Source organism: Suricata suricatta, chromosome 3 (genome assembly GCF_006229205.1).
Source record: "Suricata suricatta isolate VVHF042 chromosome 3, meerkat_22Aug2017_6uvM2_HiC, whole genome shotgun sequence".
Taxonomy (NCBI): domain Eukaryota; kingdom Metazoa; phylum Chordata; class Mammalia; order Carnivora; family Herpestidae; genus Suricata; species Suricata suricatta.
In genome coordinates, this window is record NC_043702.1 from 172,663,420 (window position 1) to 172,675,879 (window position 12,460).

The following is a 12,460-nucleotide window of genomic DNA, read 5'->3' on the forward strand; positions in this document are numbered from 1 at the left end:
CAATAATTTTCACCTTTCCCCCTTCTACCATATCAATGTTATTTTCCAGGAATATCCACATATGCAAACTTCTCAACTACTACAAACAGGAAACAAAAGAAAAAGAAACCTATGACCTTGGCACAAATTCAACACAGATTTTTATTAAAGACTTATTCCATGCAGGTGAGACTCTTTGCCAAAGATACAAATATTAAAAAGACATGGACTTTGCTATCAAGGGGTCTCAAAGAATCCTAAGAATTAAGAGGGAAAGGGACCTAACTTTGGCAACCAGGGCTGGAGTCAGGAATAGATTTGCCAAAGTGTAGGATAAAGTGGTTGTATTTCTCACCAGGCAGAGACTGCTTCCACTTGTGAATCAGAGAGGGGTCAGTGTGGGAAGTGACTTCTGATACTTGTGACCAAAAGAAATACTAGGACTTCATCCCATTCACAGTTAAATTTTGAGACCTAAGTCCCAGAAACAGGTCAGAACAACAAATCCCACTAAACGACACTCAGCTGATATTGACAACTGATCACTCGGCAGAGAAAAGACAAAAGTTGCACACAGAGACAGGCAAGTCCATCACTGCTGAGATGGGTTTAGGGATGTCCTGGCCCCTAGGCTGCTGGGATCTCTCTCCAAAGGGAAGCCAGGGCGCTGTCTCCCGGGTGATTTCCTAAGAGGAAGAGATTGGAAATCGTCTGCATTGGGTGGAGGTAAGGACTGCAGGGAGAGGGGCACTGGGAGGAGGAAGGCTGAGGACAGTCAGGAAGGTGGAAAGACACTTGGGAAAGATCAGGAAGATGGCCTCAGACTTACCAGCACTTCCAGAGCCAGACCATGAGACTGTCCAGAAGCCCCAGGGGCACCATCACTGCCAGGAAGACCCAGCCCACGGGCAGTGCTGTTCTGTGGGTTTGGTGCACAGAGGGTGTCACTTCCCATCCATCCCAGGTTGACCTGTACCTTCCTGGTATTTTTCCTCATGTCAACCACTCTTCCTCCTTCTCTTCTCCCATTCCTGTTCAGAGATGAACTCTTCACTCAGCCGTCTGATTCCTACCACATCCACAGGACCCTCACACCCAGATCTGTTTCTCAGGTTACTAAATTTTTGTCCTTTATGATCTGAAGTCTCTAAATCTCAGATTTTTCATCTTGCTCTCTTGCTTTGCTGAAGGACCACCTACCCTTTCTCAGCAGGTCCCTTACTCTTTCTCACCCCAGTAGAGGACCAGGTCCTGGCCTCCTAGACTGCTGTGTCTCACTCGGCAAGACAGGCCAGCTGTCTGGCTTCCACATCCAAGGACTTCTGAAGATACCATGTCCTGTCAGCATGGAGCAGGATGTCACCTCATTGGGCACCCTGCTGCTCCTGCTCACCCCACATCCACATCACCCACACTGGCTTTGGGTAGAAACCAGAAACGTGGCACACCAGCAGCAAACGGCCAGGACCAGGACTGAGGCCACAGGACAGCCAGGCCTCTGGCCTCACTGCAGAGATGGGGCAGATATTCTCAGACTAAGAGGGAAGATCTTCACATCACTTTAAAGACACATATCTTTCCACCTTTAGAATCCTGTCACCATCATCCCCTCTCCCTCTTGGTTCCTTCTCACCCTAAATTTGAGGAAATGTTGCAAATTTATGAGTGCAGAATAGAGAATGTTTGGAGGGAAGGAGCAGGACTGACTTTGTCACTGCAGGGAAGGGAGAGCTGGAAGAAGACCATCTAGGGTGAAAGAAGGTCAGTGGGTAGAGGGAACACATAGACAGAGGTCCTGGGGGGACTGAATGGGGAGAAAACACATTTCAAGGATCAGTCACAGAGTGAGGAAGTAGAGGGTGTCTGACTGGAGGCCAAGGAATGGGGAGGTCACAGAAGGGGACTACTGGGGACACAAGAGCAAAGCCTGAAGTCAACAGGAAGAGAGAAAATAGCAGAAGATGGGAAGCTTTTCAAGAATCATGCTCTGGCTTCTGTACCCCGAACAGATGGGTGTGTTTCAGTTTTATGATGGGGAATCAAGAGGTTCAGAAGCCAGTGGAGGCTCTTTCCTGGAAGAAGGAACTCCAGGAGGCACACAGGCACACACACCTGCTGTCTCCATCCACCTACCCTGAGGTACCTCAACTCACATTCAAGCTGCCATTTATTGATGTTGTTCTGAAATGCCTGAAGAAATCTTTGGAGTATGAGTGGAATAACTTTTCCAGTTCCATGAACCTCCCTTTGCTGAAGTTGCCCCTGGACCAAGGCCACAGGTAAAAGAAAGTTCCAGTCTTTCTGTCCCAGCCATGGGTCTGCAGCTCATCCAGCCAAGCTGAGCCTGATTCTGTGTCCAGGAACAGTTGTAAGAGGATGTTGTCAGGATGGCTCAAAAAGAGATCGGCTCCTGGAAATCTGTGCCAAAAGAACAGATAGACTGAGGAAGAAGAGGGCCTTGGGAAGGAGAGAGAATACAGAAGAAACGTGCCAGGGAGGGGCACTGAAATCTGGAGGACTGGGAGCCATAGTTCTGCCCTGGAGCCCCGAGCTTCATACCCATCATTTGGAAAAGTACAGGGCCCTGGGGTCAGGGATGCTCAGGAAAGAACCAGGCGGACACCCTCATTCCCCAGATATGTGCTTGGGGAGTGCACTCCATGAAGGTACATACACTTACACATCCATACAAACTTATAGACACTTAATCCTTCTTACACAGAGGAACATACACATGTACACATGTGCACATGTATACAGACACAGAGAGACCCACATGTACACACAAGTACACATACACACATACACTCATATACATATATTGAAACACACATACAGACACACATCACACATCTACACACATGACATACACAGATGATACACATGCACTCATAAATGTACACACATCACACATGCATATGCGGACACACATGCCCATACATCATGTGTGGACACAGGATACACATGTATGCACACCACACACATGAACACACGTGCACACACCACATGTGTACTTATATAGACACAAATGTACACATAACACACATGCGACACAAGACATATGCATGTACACCATGATGTGCGTGACACACGAGTGCATACACACGAACACACATTAACACCTGCGCACACTGGACAGTCCTCACCATCGTCACTGTCAGCACCTGGGACAAGAACCGTGAGCAACACCAGTTGCAACAACAGCATCTTATTTGCAGATGTTCTTTCTTTCTCTTAGAAAGTGGGCCTTTGGTGTCTGTTCTATCAAACCTCCCCACACATGGCTCCTCTCTTCTGACTTCCTTCTCAACACACAAGCCTTCCCTGAGTCTCTGCAACAATGCAAATGGGCTCCGCCCTCAATCCTGGACACCTACTCTGACTCTCACTTCCCCTCTGGGTCAACCCTTCTCTCAGCCTCCCAGCTTCTCCCTGTCACCAATCTCCATCCTGCTCCCTGAGGCCCTAATTCAGGTACTGGGGAACAAGGCTGTGTGGCATGGAGAAGGGACCCTACGACTCACACCTTTTCTTCTCATCCAGACAGTAACCCATGAAAACTCATTGCTCCCCAGCCCCCAGCCCTGGACCTGGCTGTCCCCTGTCCCTTCTGCCCCTAGGTCACTCCCCTTGGACTGACTTCCCTCTCTCACCCCCACCCCAGCCCATTCACATCTCTACTTGTCACTGCTTGCATTGAAAGACAAAATCAACAAGGTTAATTTGAAGATCTAATTGATTGTATTAAGTGATACAAGTTTCAGGCACATCCCATCAGTCAGGGAGAAGGGAGCTCCTAGGAGTGGTACAAATAGGAGGTTTTCATAGGAAGGAAGTTGGAAAAGGAAGAGAAAGGAATATTTCAGGGAAGGTCACTTTCCCTTAATTGGGAAGGAAGGGGATGTCATCATGTAGATTAGATTGTAAGGACGCAGGTCTGAAGTCGGCCTCTCAGAATCATCAGATAATAGAAGGGCACATGTTGACCAAGGAAGGAGGGACCACCCTTGTAACACCCAATCAGGAAAGGCCAGGTAACACCTTTAACATTTCTAAGGGCGGGCCTAAAGATAGACGCTATAGGTAATCACCTATTGCTCCTATTTCTTGAGGCTAGTCACGCCCTACGTGAGTGTCCTGGGCCCACTCTGTGATTGGCCAATACTCTAAATGTTGTGATTGGCTCCCACTAAAAGTATCAATGTATGGTTAAAGTTACTGCCAGTATTGATAGGGAGGTAGGGATTGGATCGCTGTGCCTGTGTCACCATTTCCTGTAACGCCCCCTTCCTAAAGAAGCCCCTACCCCGCCACGTTCGGCGCACATGGATCCACTGTGTTGGTGAAGTCTGTGAGCCCGAGCTTAGGCTCGGCCAGCCTAGACTCGTAACAAAGCCCTTTCCTTTTGCCTGCGTGACTCGGTCTCCCTGGTGGTCTCTGGGTTTGGGGGCTATATTGGAAACTTGGGTATAACAAGAAGACCTCCCCTCCTTGGGGGGATGGAGTTGGTCCACGTGACAGAGGACCTCACTTGTGATGAACAGATAATTCTCACTGACAGCGGAAAACTTACACTTCTAGAGGAGGTTGGAACTGCAGTTAAGTATTAAACAAGGTCTGGGGACTTGGTCTGGCCCAAGCTGCCAATTTGAGCCCATGGGTTTCTTCTTAACACTTGCTCTATTTGCTTTTCCAGATTCCCCCAAGATTGTCTGGGTAACAGTGTCACCTACCATCAATTCGCCCTTATTCTTAGGGAGGAACCTAAGTTGCCATCACAGAGACTGTAGGACATTGAAACATCTGAAGAATTCCCTCTCTGTGTGACTTGCAGTAATATTGCCCTTCAAGTTCCTCCTAGCTGAGCTAAAACTCAGATTGACATGAGATAGATTAACAGGAGAAAGTCACATTTGATTGCATATGTACGGGGAATGCACACTGACACGGATCTAAAGACCTGGAGATTAACATGAAGCATATGTGAGCTCCGGAGAGGTGTGGGGGCCTGAAGACATGAAGGAAGGGAGACCATTGGCAGGAAGGAGAGAGGAGAGGTTTGGAAAACAAATATGTGCTCTATTGTGCCAATAAGTTTCTTAGGTAAAGAGCAATCTCTCTTAATGGTTCTCTCTGACAGGCAGGTGAGGGAGGGGGAAAGATCTTTTCCAGAATTTTCTGGGTTTTCATTGCTTTCAACTCAAAATAATGTTAATGCCAAAGTATTGCATCTTGGGAAGGCCTGCCCCTGGCTCCTGTAAAGATAAATCGTCCTGAAGCACATCCTGAAGGAAATATTCACAGTGAATAGGAACCAAGCCCTCAGACAAACAGCCCTACCCTACAAAGGAAAGAAATGAGGGAGGGGAGAGGGCTGTGAAAGCAGCAGCAAACACAAACCCAGGCACGAGGACTAGAGAGACTGAACCCCCTCCATGACACTTAACAAAAGAACAGGCACACACATTTCCATCCCCAAAAAATATGTCCTAATGACCTCAGTGTCTTAGCCAACTGAGATGTCTGCATTTTGATCAAAAATTATTAGAACACATGCCAATAAGAACAGGAGAGCAGTGCCCCCAGGGCTCTGAGAGGGTCCACACCTGCTCTCTGAGCTCCTGTGCCCACAGGAGAGCAACATTCAGCACATTCAACAGCAACAAAAACCCACAGGAAAACAAAAACCCGCAGCGGCAACAAGAACCCCCAGGACGGGTTGAGTGATGACGTCAAAGAAAGCAGATGGTTTCCATTTTAAGGCCTTGAAAAGCATTGTTTTTCCTGCCTTTTAAGTAGAAGGCCTCCCATTTGTCTTTTGCATTGGACCCTGTAAATTATAAGCCTCCGAAGTTTATAGCCTTGAGTGTGGTGTGGGGAGAGCAGAAGGGGCTGGGGTGGGTTTGGGCAGGAAGGAGAAGGAAGAATGATAAGGAAATGAGGAATGTTATTCTGGGACCGGTAAGAGTTGCCATGGGAAGGCCACTGAGCGGCCACCTTGCTGTGGAGAGCTGCGCGCACTGACAGCCCCACCTGCAGACCTGGGATGACCCGCGCCATTTGTAAAGCACCAGCGGCCATTTTATTGCGAGTCAGATAATAGTTCCAGGCACCACTGGGACTGACGACCCCCACTCCCAACTGGACTGTCCCAAACTGGAACACCTCACCATGAATTCCAGCATCCCCCTCCCCACCGAAGTGGACAGCCAATTGAATCCTGCCACCGTCCAAAGAAGACCCTACTTGGCTATCTGCCCACCTGAGCTCAAACCCGGAACTCTTGCACCCATAAAACACCTTGCTCTCCCATACCAGACGCCACTTCCCTGACTCCTCTCTCCAGAATCCCGGAACCTCCCCCGGGAATTTCAGACTCCAATAAAGGCCTTCTTGGCTCCATAACTTGGTCTCTGTCTTTCCTCTTGCCTCTGCCTCCATCTATCAGACCTTACAGGACCAAAGTGTTGGGAGCTGGGCAGAGACACCAATGGGCATAACAGAGGCAGAAGGAGAAGGGGGCCAAAAGACAGACTGTCAGCAAAAGATTTAAGAGTCCTTGGGGCAAAAAAGGCAAAACTAGCTTTTCTGACATAAGAAAAGTCATTTTAGACCCCTGGCCATCCTGTGAAAGAAGGTAAGAACAGCCACTATCGGGGTGCCTGGGTCACTCAGTTGGTTGAGTGCCCGGCTTCGGCTCTGGTCATGATCTCACGGTTCATGGGTTCAAGCCCCGCATCAGGCTCTGTGCTGACAGCTAGCTCAGAGCCTGGAGCCTGTCTTCAGATTCTGTGTCTCCTTCTCTCTCTCTGACCCTCCCCTGCTCAGCTGTCTCTCTCTCTCTCAAAAAATAAACAAAACATTAAAAAAGTATATTTTAAAGAATAGCCACTATCAGGCCAGGAGATAAGAGCCTAATCCAATCACAAGAAATCAGTGGTAAAACCCCCAGGCCTTCAAAAGTCCAGACTGACCTGACACGCCCTCTTGAGTTATAAACCCCTCAGACGCTGGACCTACTGGAGCCAGAGAATCGGTAATGCCCACCCCTGCTGGCTTTATGGCTGACCTGAACCCTGTCACCTTCAGATGACTTTTGCCTCAGTACCATGCTGAATTCCCCTTTGCACAAGCCCCTTCATGACAATGTGTGCATTACCCTATTTACCACTTCCTCAATTTTGTTGTTCGGGGGAGCATTGCTTCGGGAAATCTCCCCAGTGTTCTCCTCGCTTGTTGCAAGTAAAACCCTTCCTTGTCCTATTCTTTGGCTCAGTTGTGTCTTTTGGCTCAACCCCCACTAATAGGCAAGTACACTTTGGGGTAATAAGGAGGTAAAGGAGGAGAAAGTGGAGGAAGAGGAGAATGTGGAGAAGGAGGAGACGGTGAGGAGGCAGAGGAGAGGGAACAGAAGAGGGTTGGACATTGAAAAGGAGCAGAGCCACTCATTCTTCAGCTCAGCTCCTGAGGGCGAGGGTGACCCGGTCAGGGGTACAGGGAACAGCTAGGGTATGCCTCATGCTTCCACAGAGGGTCTGTGGCTTTCTCAGCATAGAGATCAATGGCAGGACACACCCAAGATGGGCCACTCTGGCATGAATATTACTGTGAGTTAAAAGAAATCAAAACTCAGCAGATTCAGGAAAAGTTCTTGCCTCCCCTTGAACTGTCTAAACTTACATTGGAAAGAAGAGACTGTACCAGGAAGAGAATGATTAACAGAGATTCCTCTTTCCTTAAGAGAGGTATCTGCATACTAGGGCACCTATTTGCTTTCCTTTAAAAAATTTTTTTAATGTTTATTTATTTTTGAGACAGAGGGAGACAGAGCTTAAAGTGGGGGATGAGCAGAGAGAGAGGGAGATACATAATCTGAAACAGGTTCTGAGCTGTCAGCACAGAGCCCTATGTGGGGCTCAAACCCACAAACCGTGAGATCATGACCTGAACCAGAGTTGGATGCTTAACTGACTGAGCCACCCGGGTGCCCCTCTAATTGCTTTCCAAACCTCTCCCCTTATCTTCCCACTAATGATCTTCCTCCCGTCTGTATCCTCAAACCCCTTTCCTAAGCTCACATAAACTTCATGTCGTCTCCCTGTCTTTGAAAATCCATGTCTGTGTGGATTCCCTGTATATACAAACCTAAATCTGATTTTCTCCCATGATTCTATCTCAGGTGAGTTGGATTCTTAGCTCAGCTAGAAGAATCTTGAAGGGCAGAGGGAATTCTTCCTCCCCAACACTAGTCGGCCCCACTTCGGCATGTATGCCCACCTATAGTGGACAGAGGACAAGTTCTGAAGGAGGAGAAAGGAGAGGGACTTCTTGAGAGAGAGAGCAAACCGGTGATGAGAAGGAGTGGCTGTCAGGTCACTGACAATCGTGTGCTCCCTGGACATAGGATCTCAGTAGAGGTGCTCAGAGCCCACCCAGCAGGGTGTCTGCCCTCAGGGAGCAGCTCATCTCCCATGTCCCCAGACCTCCCTGAGGCCCTCCTTTTGGCTCATTGGTGCTCAGGCCTTGAGCACGCTCATGTTTCTCTAACAGCCCTTGCTGGGGCTCCCCAAAATACCATCACAGCCCTTGAATTCTCCCTCTTCAGGACCCAGATGTGAGCCCCCTCCCCATCCAGTCCCACATACTCATCTGATGTGCCCTCCCCGACAGAAAACTCGGCTTCCCTGCTGGAGAAATTCATGGTCCCTAATAACCATGTGCCTTTTACTGAGCTGCTCATCCCTCCACCACACTCTGCCTCCTGTTTCTCTTCTGCCTGTCTGGCCTCCAGCAACACTTCCTGCATCTGCTCTGTGTGCTTCTTCTCACCTTTCACACCAAATCTCTTGTACTAAGAGAGGCTTTGGACTGAGCATCAAGACAATTCTGAGCTGGGACACCCACTGGACGCAGTAAGTTGGGGAAGTCGTATTGGCATCTGGCCTCAGTTTGCTCATCAGTAACATGGCTGTATTGAAAGAATGGCATGTTTTCTAACAGCACTTTGGGGTCAGAAACTCACATGTCTTCCTGTGTTCCTGTCTCCTCCCATCTGCGTGTTCTGCTCCTCCCCACGCTGTAGCCTTGGTCCACCTAACCTTCACCTCGGCTCCCTGGACCTCCCCTCCATGTCCTCCAACTCCCCACTCATTCAATCCAACTTCAATACTTCTCTCCTTTCACTTTCAAACCTAAGGCATTGTTTTTCATATGACCCTTGAATTGCTGTGTGCAAATAGATGGAACAGATATGGATTCTATTTCTGGCAAGATATCATGTTCATAGCTTGAAAAGGCATATAATACAAACACTCATAAATGCAAGATTTTAAAAAGTCTTTTAGTTCTTTTTGAATGCAAAGCTGTATTCATAATGAAATAAGGTAAACACGCAGAGAATAAAACAAGAAGAACTAAGAACCTGGCAAGATCAACACGGCACATGAGTATATGAGTCACCATGTGGGTCACCTGAGGGTTAGTTGTTCTGGCCACTCTGCTTGGATCAGGAGACAAAGCCCAAGACCAGAAAAATGGATGAAAGTTGCCACGGAGGCTTTGGCTGCCTCCTTCAGTGACAGAAGGGACCAAGAAAAAAACACACCCAATTGTACAGAAGAGGCAGCTTGTCCATCTGTGTATTCCCTGAAAGTTGGCTTCTTTGTTTGCTTGTTTCTCATTCTAAGAATTACTAATCACAAATGTGACATTGGAGTTCACGATATTCTACTGGTGTGACCCTGGAATACACAATGCAATAAATTAAAATAACAGGTGATTTTGCATTTGCGATGCCCCTGTGACCCTTGGTGACTTTTAACACAAAGTTAATCTCAAGAGAGCCGTCCTCAGCAACAGGCCATGAAGCCTTTCCTAATGTGAGGCCACAACCCAAAATTAAAGAACACAGAGAAAAATAATTTATGAAGTTACCTTGACCGACAAAAAAGTAATACATATGTTAGATCCCTCAAGAAATCACACATAGGGGAAATGATATTTTAAAAGCTTAAAGATATAAAAAGAAATAATACCATAAAAGAGAGAAGAAAGAGACATTATCAAAAACTACCAGAAAGATTTTTAAATAGCAAATGAATCTTCCAGAAATAAAAATTCTAATCACTGTAACTAAAAACTCAGTGGATGCAATAAGTAACAACTAGGATGTACTGATTGCTTTTACTATTGCTTTTTTTTTTTTAATCTGGTTTGTTTTGCCAGGACCCTTGTTATCAGATAGAAAGTAGATAAAGACACTCTTTGCTGTGTGCTGTTTACTCAAAGTCCTACTTAGAGTGTCCTCTACAGACACTATTTTAAGAAGACAGTGCTTTTCCCTAACATGTTATTAAAACGCTGTGTAATGGACTTATTATACTGGAAGGACTATTACATGCTTATTTACTTTGCGATCTTGCCTAAGGCCTAATTCACCGGGAGCAAACTTTGTACCGGTCACCGGGGCTGCCATGACAAGTGCCACTGACTTCGGGGCTCAAACATGGATGTGGCCCTGGACCAAGACGTCAGCAGGTTTGGTTCCTTCTGAGGCCTCTCTCTTTGGCCTGCAGGTAGATGGCCATCTTACCTCTGTGTCCGTACATCATATTTCCTCTTTGCACCCCTGCTGTATCCAAATTTCTTCTTCTTCTAAGGACACCGTTCAAAGTGGACTAGGGCCCAGCCTGTGGCCTCGTTTTAATTATTTAAAGGTCTATCTCCAATTACAGTAACATTCCGAGATACTAAAGTTTGGGGCTTGAACATATAAATTCCAGGGAGACACAGAGCAGCCCGTAACACTGGATATTTTCACTTTTCAAAATCTTCACTTTCAAATATGTTTTTCTTAAACAGGGATATTCTTGATTTCTAGACTTCAGAGACTATTGCTCTGACTTATGAAAGTAATCTTTAACCTTCCCAAAGCCTGTATTATTTTCTTATTAATAATTATTGCCCTGGCATTTATGTTTAAATCAACATCAATTTATAAAATGTATAAAAAAATTTTGTTTTCTTTATTGGGCCCAAAAAGAAACACATTTTTCCTCTTCTTCCTCTAGATCCACTTGAAGAAAAAGAAGTTACTCTTACGAGTATTAAGATTTCTTATAAATCTGAAATAATTAAGATTATTTAGTCCCATTGGCACAGAGATAGACTTCCAGAAGATTGGAACAGAACAAGTTCAGGAACAGACCCATATAAGCGCGCCTGGGTAACTCAGTCGGTTAAGCATTTGGCTTCAGCTCAGATCATGATCTCGTGGTTTGTGGCCTGCATTGGGCTCTGTGCTGACAGCTCAGAGCCTGGAGGCTGTTTCAGATTCTGTGTCTCCCTCTCTCTCTCTGCCCTCCCCTTACTCACACTCTTTTTCCCTCTCTCTCCCCCCCCCAAAAAAGAATAAACATAAAAAAAAGAAACAGATCCATATGTACAGACACAATGTAATTGGTATTGCATATCACTGATATTAATCAAGTGACTGACATTGAAAAAAATAAGATGTTACTCCTATTTCATACCACGCACAAAAATCAGGTCCAGGTATATTGTCGATCTAAATGTAAAAAGTAAGTCAAGCTTCTCAAAAGTAGAATACTACAGTGGTTTACAAAGTGTGATCCTCAGACCAACAGAATCAGTATCATCTGGAAATTGTAAGAATTTTTGGACCAAATTCTTGGGCCTCTTTCCTGACCTAAAGAATTAGACACTCTGGAGGCATGCCCCAACAATTCATGCTTTAAAATGCCTTCCAGGGGCACCGCGTGACTCAGTCAGTGGAGCATGGGACTCTCAGTCTCAAGGTTGTGAGTTCGGGCCTCACAGTGGTCATAGAGATGACATAAATAAATAAATCGTTTTAAAATAAATAAAAATAAAATATAAAACACCTTCCAGATGATTCTTATTCCCGCTTAAACTTGAGAACTACAGATTTGGTAACTTCAAGATGGGAGTGAATAATTGGCAAGATTAGATAACTATTGTCATAAAAAAAAGAAACAACAATAAATCGCATCTTGCTAAAATGAAATCCTCCTTGGGGCGCCTGGGGGGCTCAGGCAGTTGAGCGTCTGACTTCGGCTCAGGTCATGATCTCACGGTTCATGAGTTCAAGCTCTGTGTCAACAAGTTCAAGCCCTGAGCTGTCAGCACAGAGCCTGGAGCCTCATTCTGATTCTGGATCTCCCTCTCTCTCTGCCTCTCCTCTACTCATGCTCTGTCTCTCTTTGTTTCTCAATAATAAATAAATGTTAACCCCCCCAAAAAACTTTTTAAAAGAAAAATAAATCCTCCTCATCAAAACATGACTTTATGGGAGTGAAGAGTAAACAAGAGTGGTAAAAAATATTCATAATCACATATCCAACAAAGGACTAGTATATAGAAATTGTAAAGATCTTCAAATCAATAAGAAGACTGACCCCTCCCCTCAATACACACACACACACACACACACACACACACA

At 46.1% G+C, this 12,460-nt stretch overlaps 1 pseudogene; it reads right to left on the bottom strand.

Annotated features, from left to right (window-relative positions):
• Positions 1-606: 606 nt before the first annotated feature.
• LOC115287193 lies at positions 607-3,186 on the bottom strand (annotated as a pseudogene).
• Between the last annotated feature and the right edge of the window lie 9,274 nt (positions 3,187-12,460).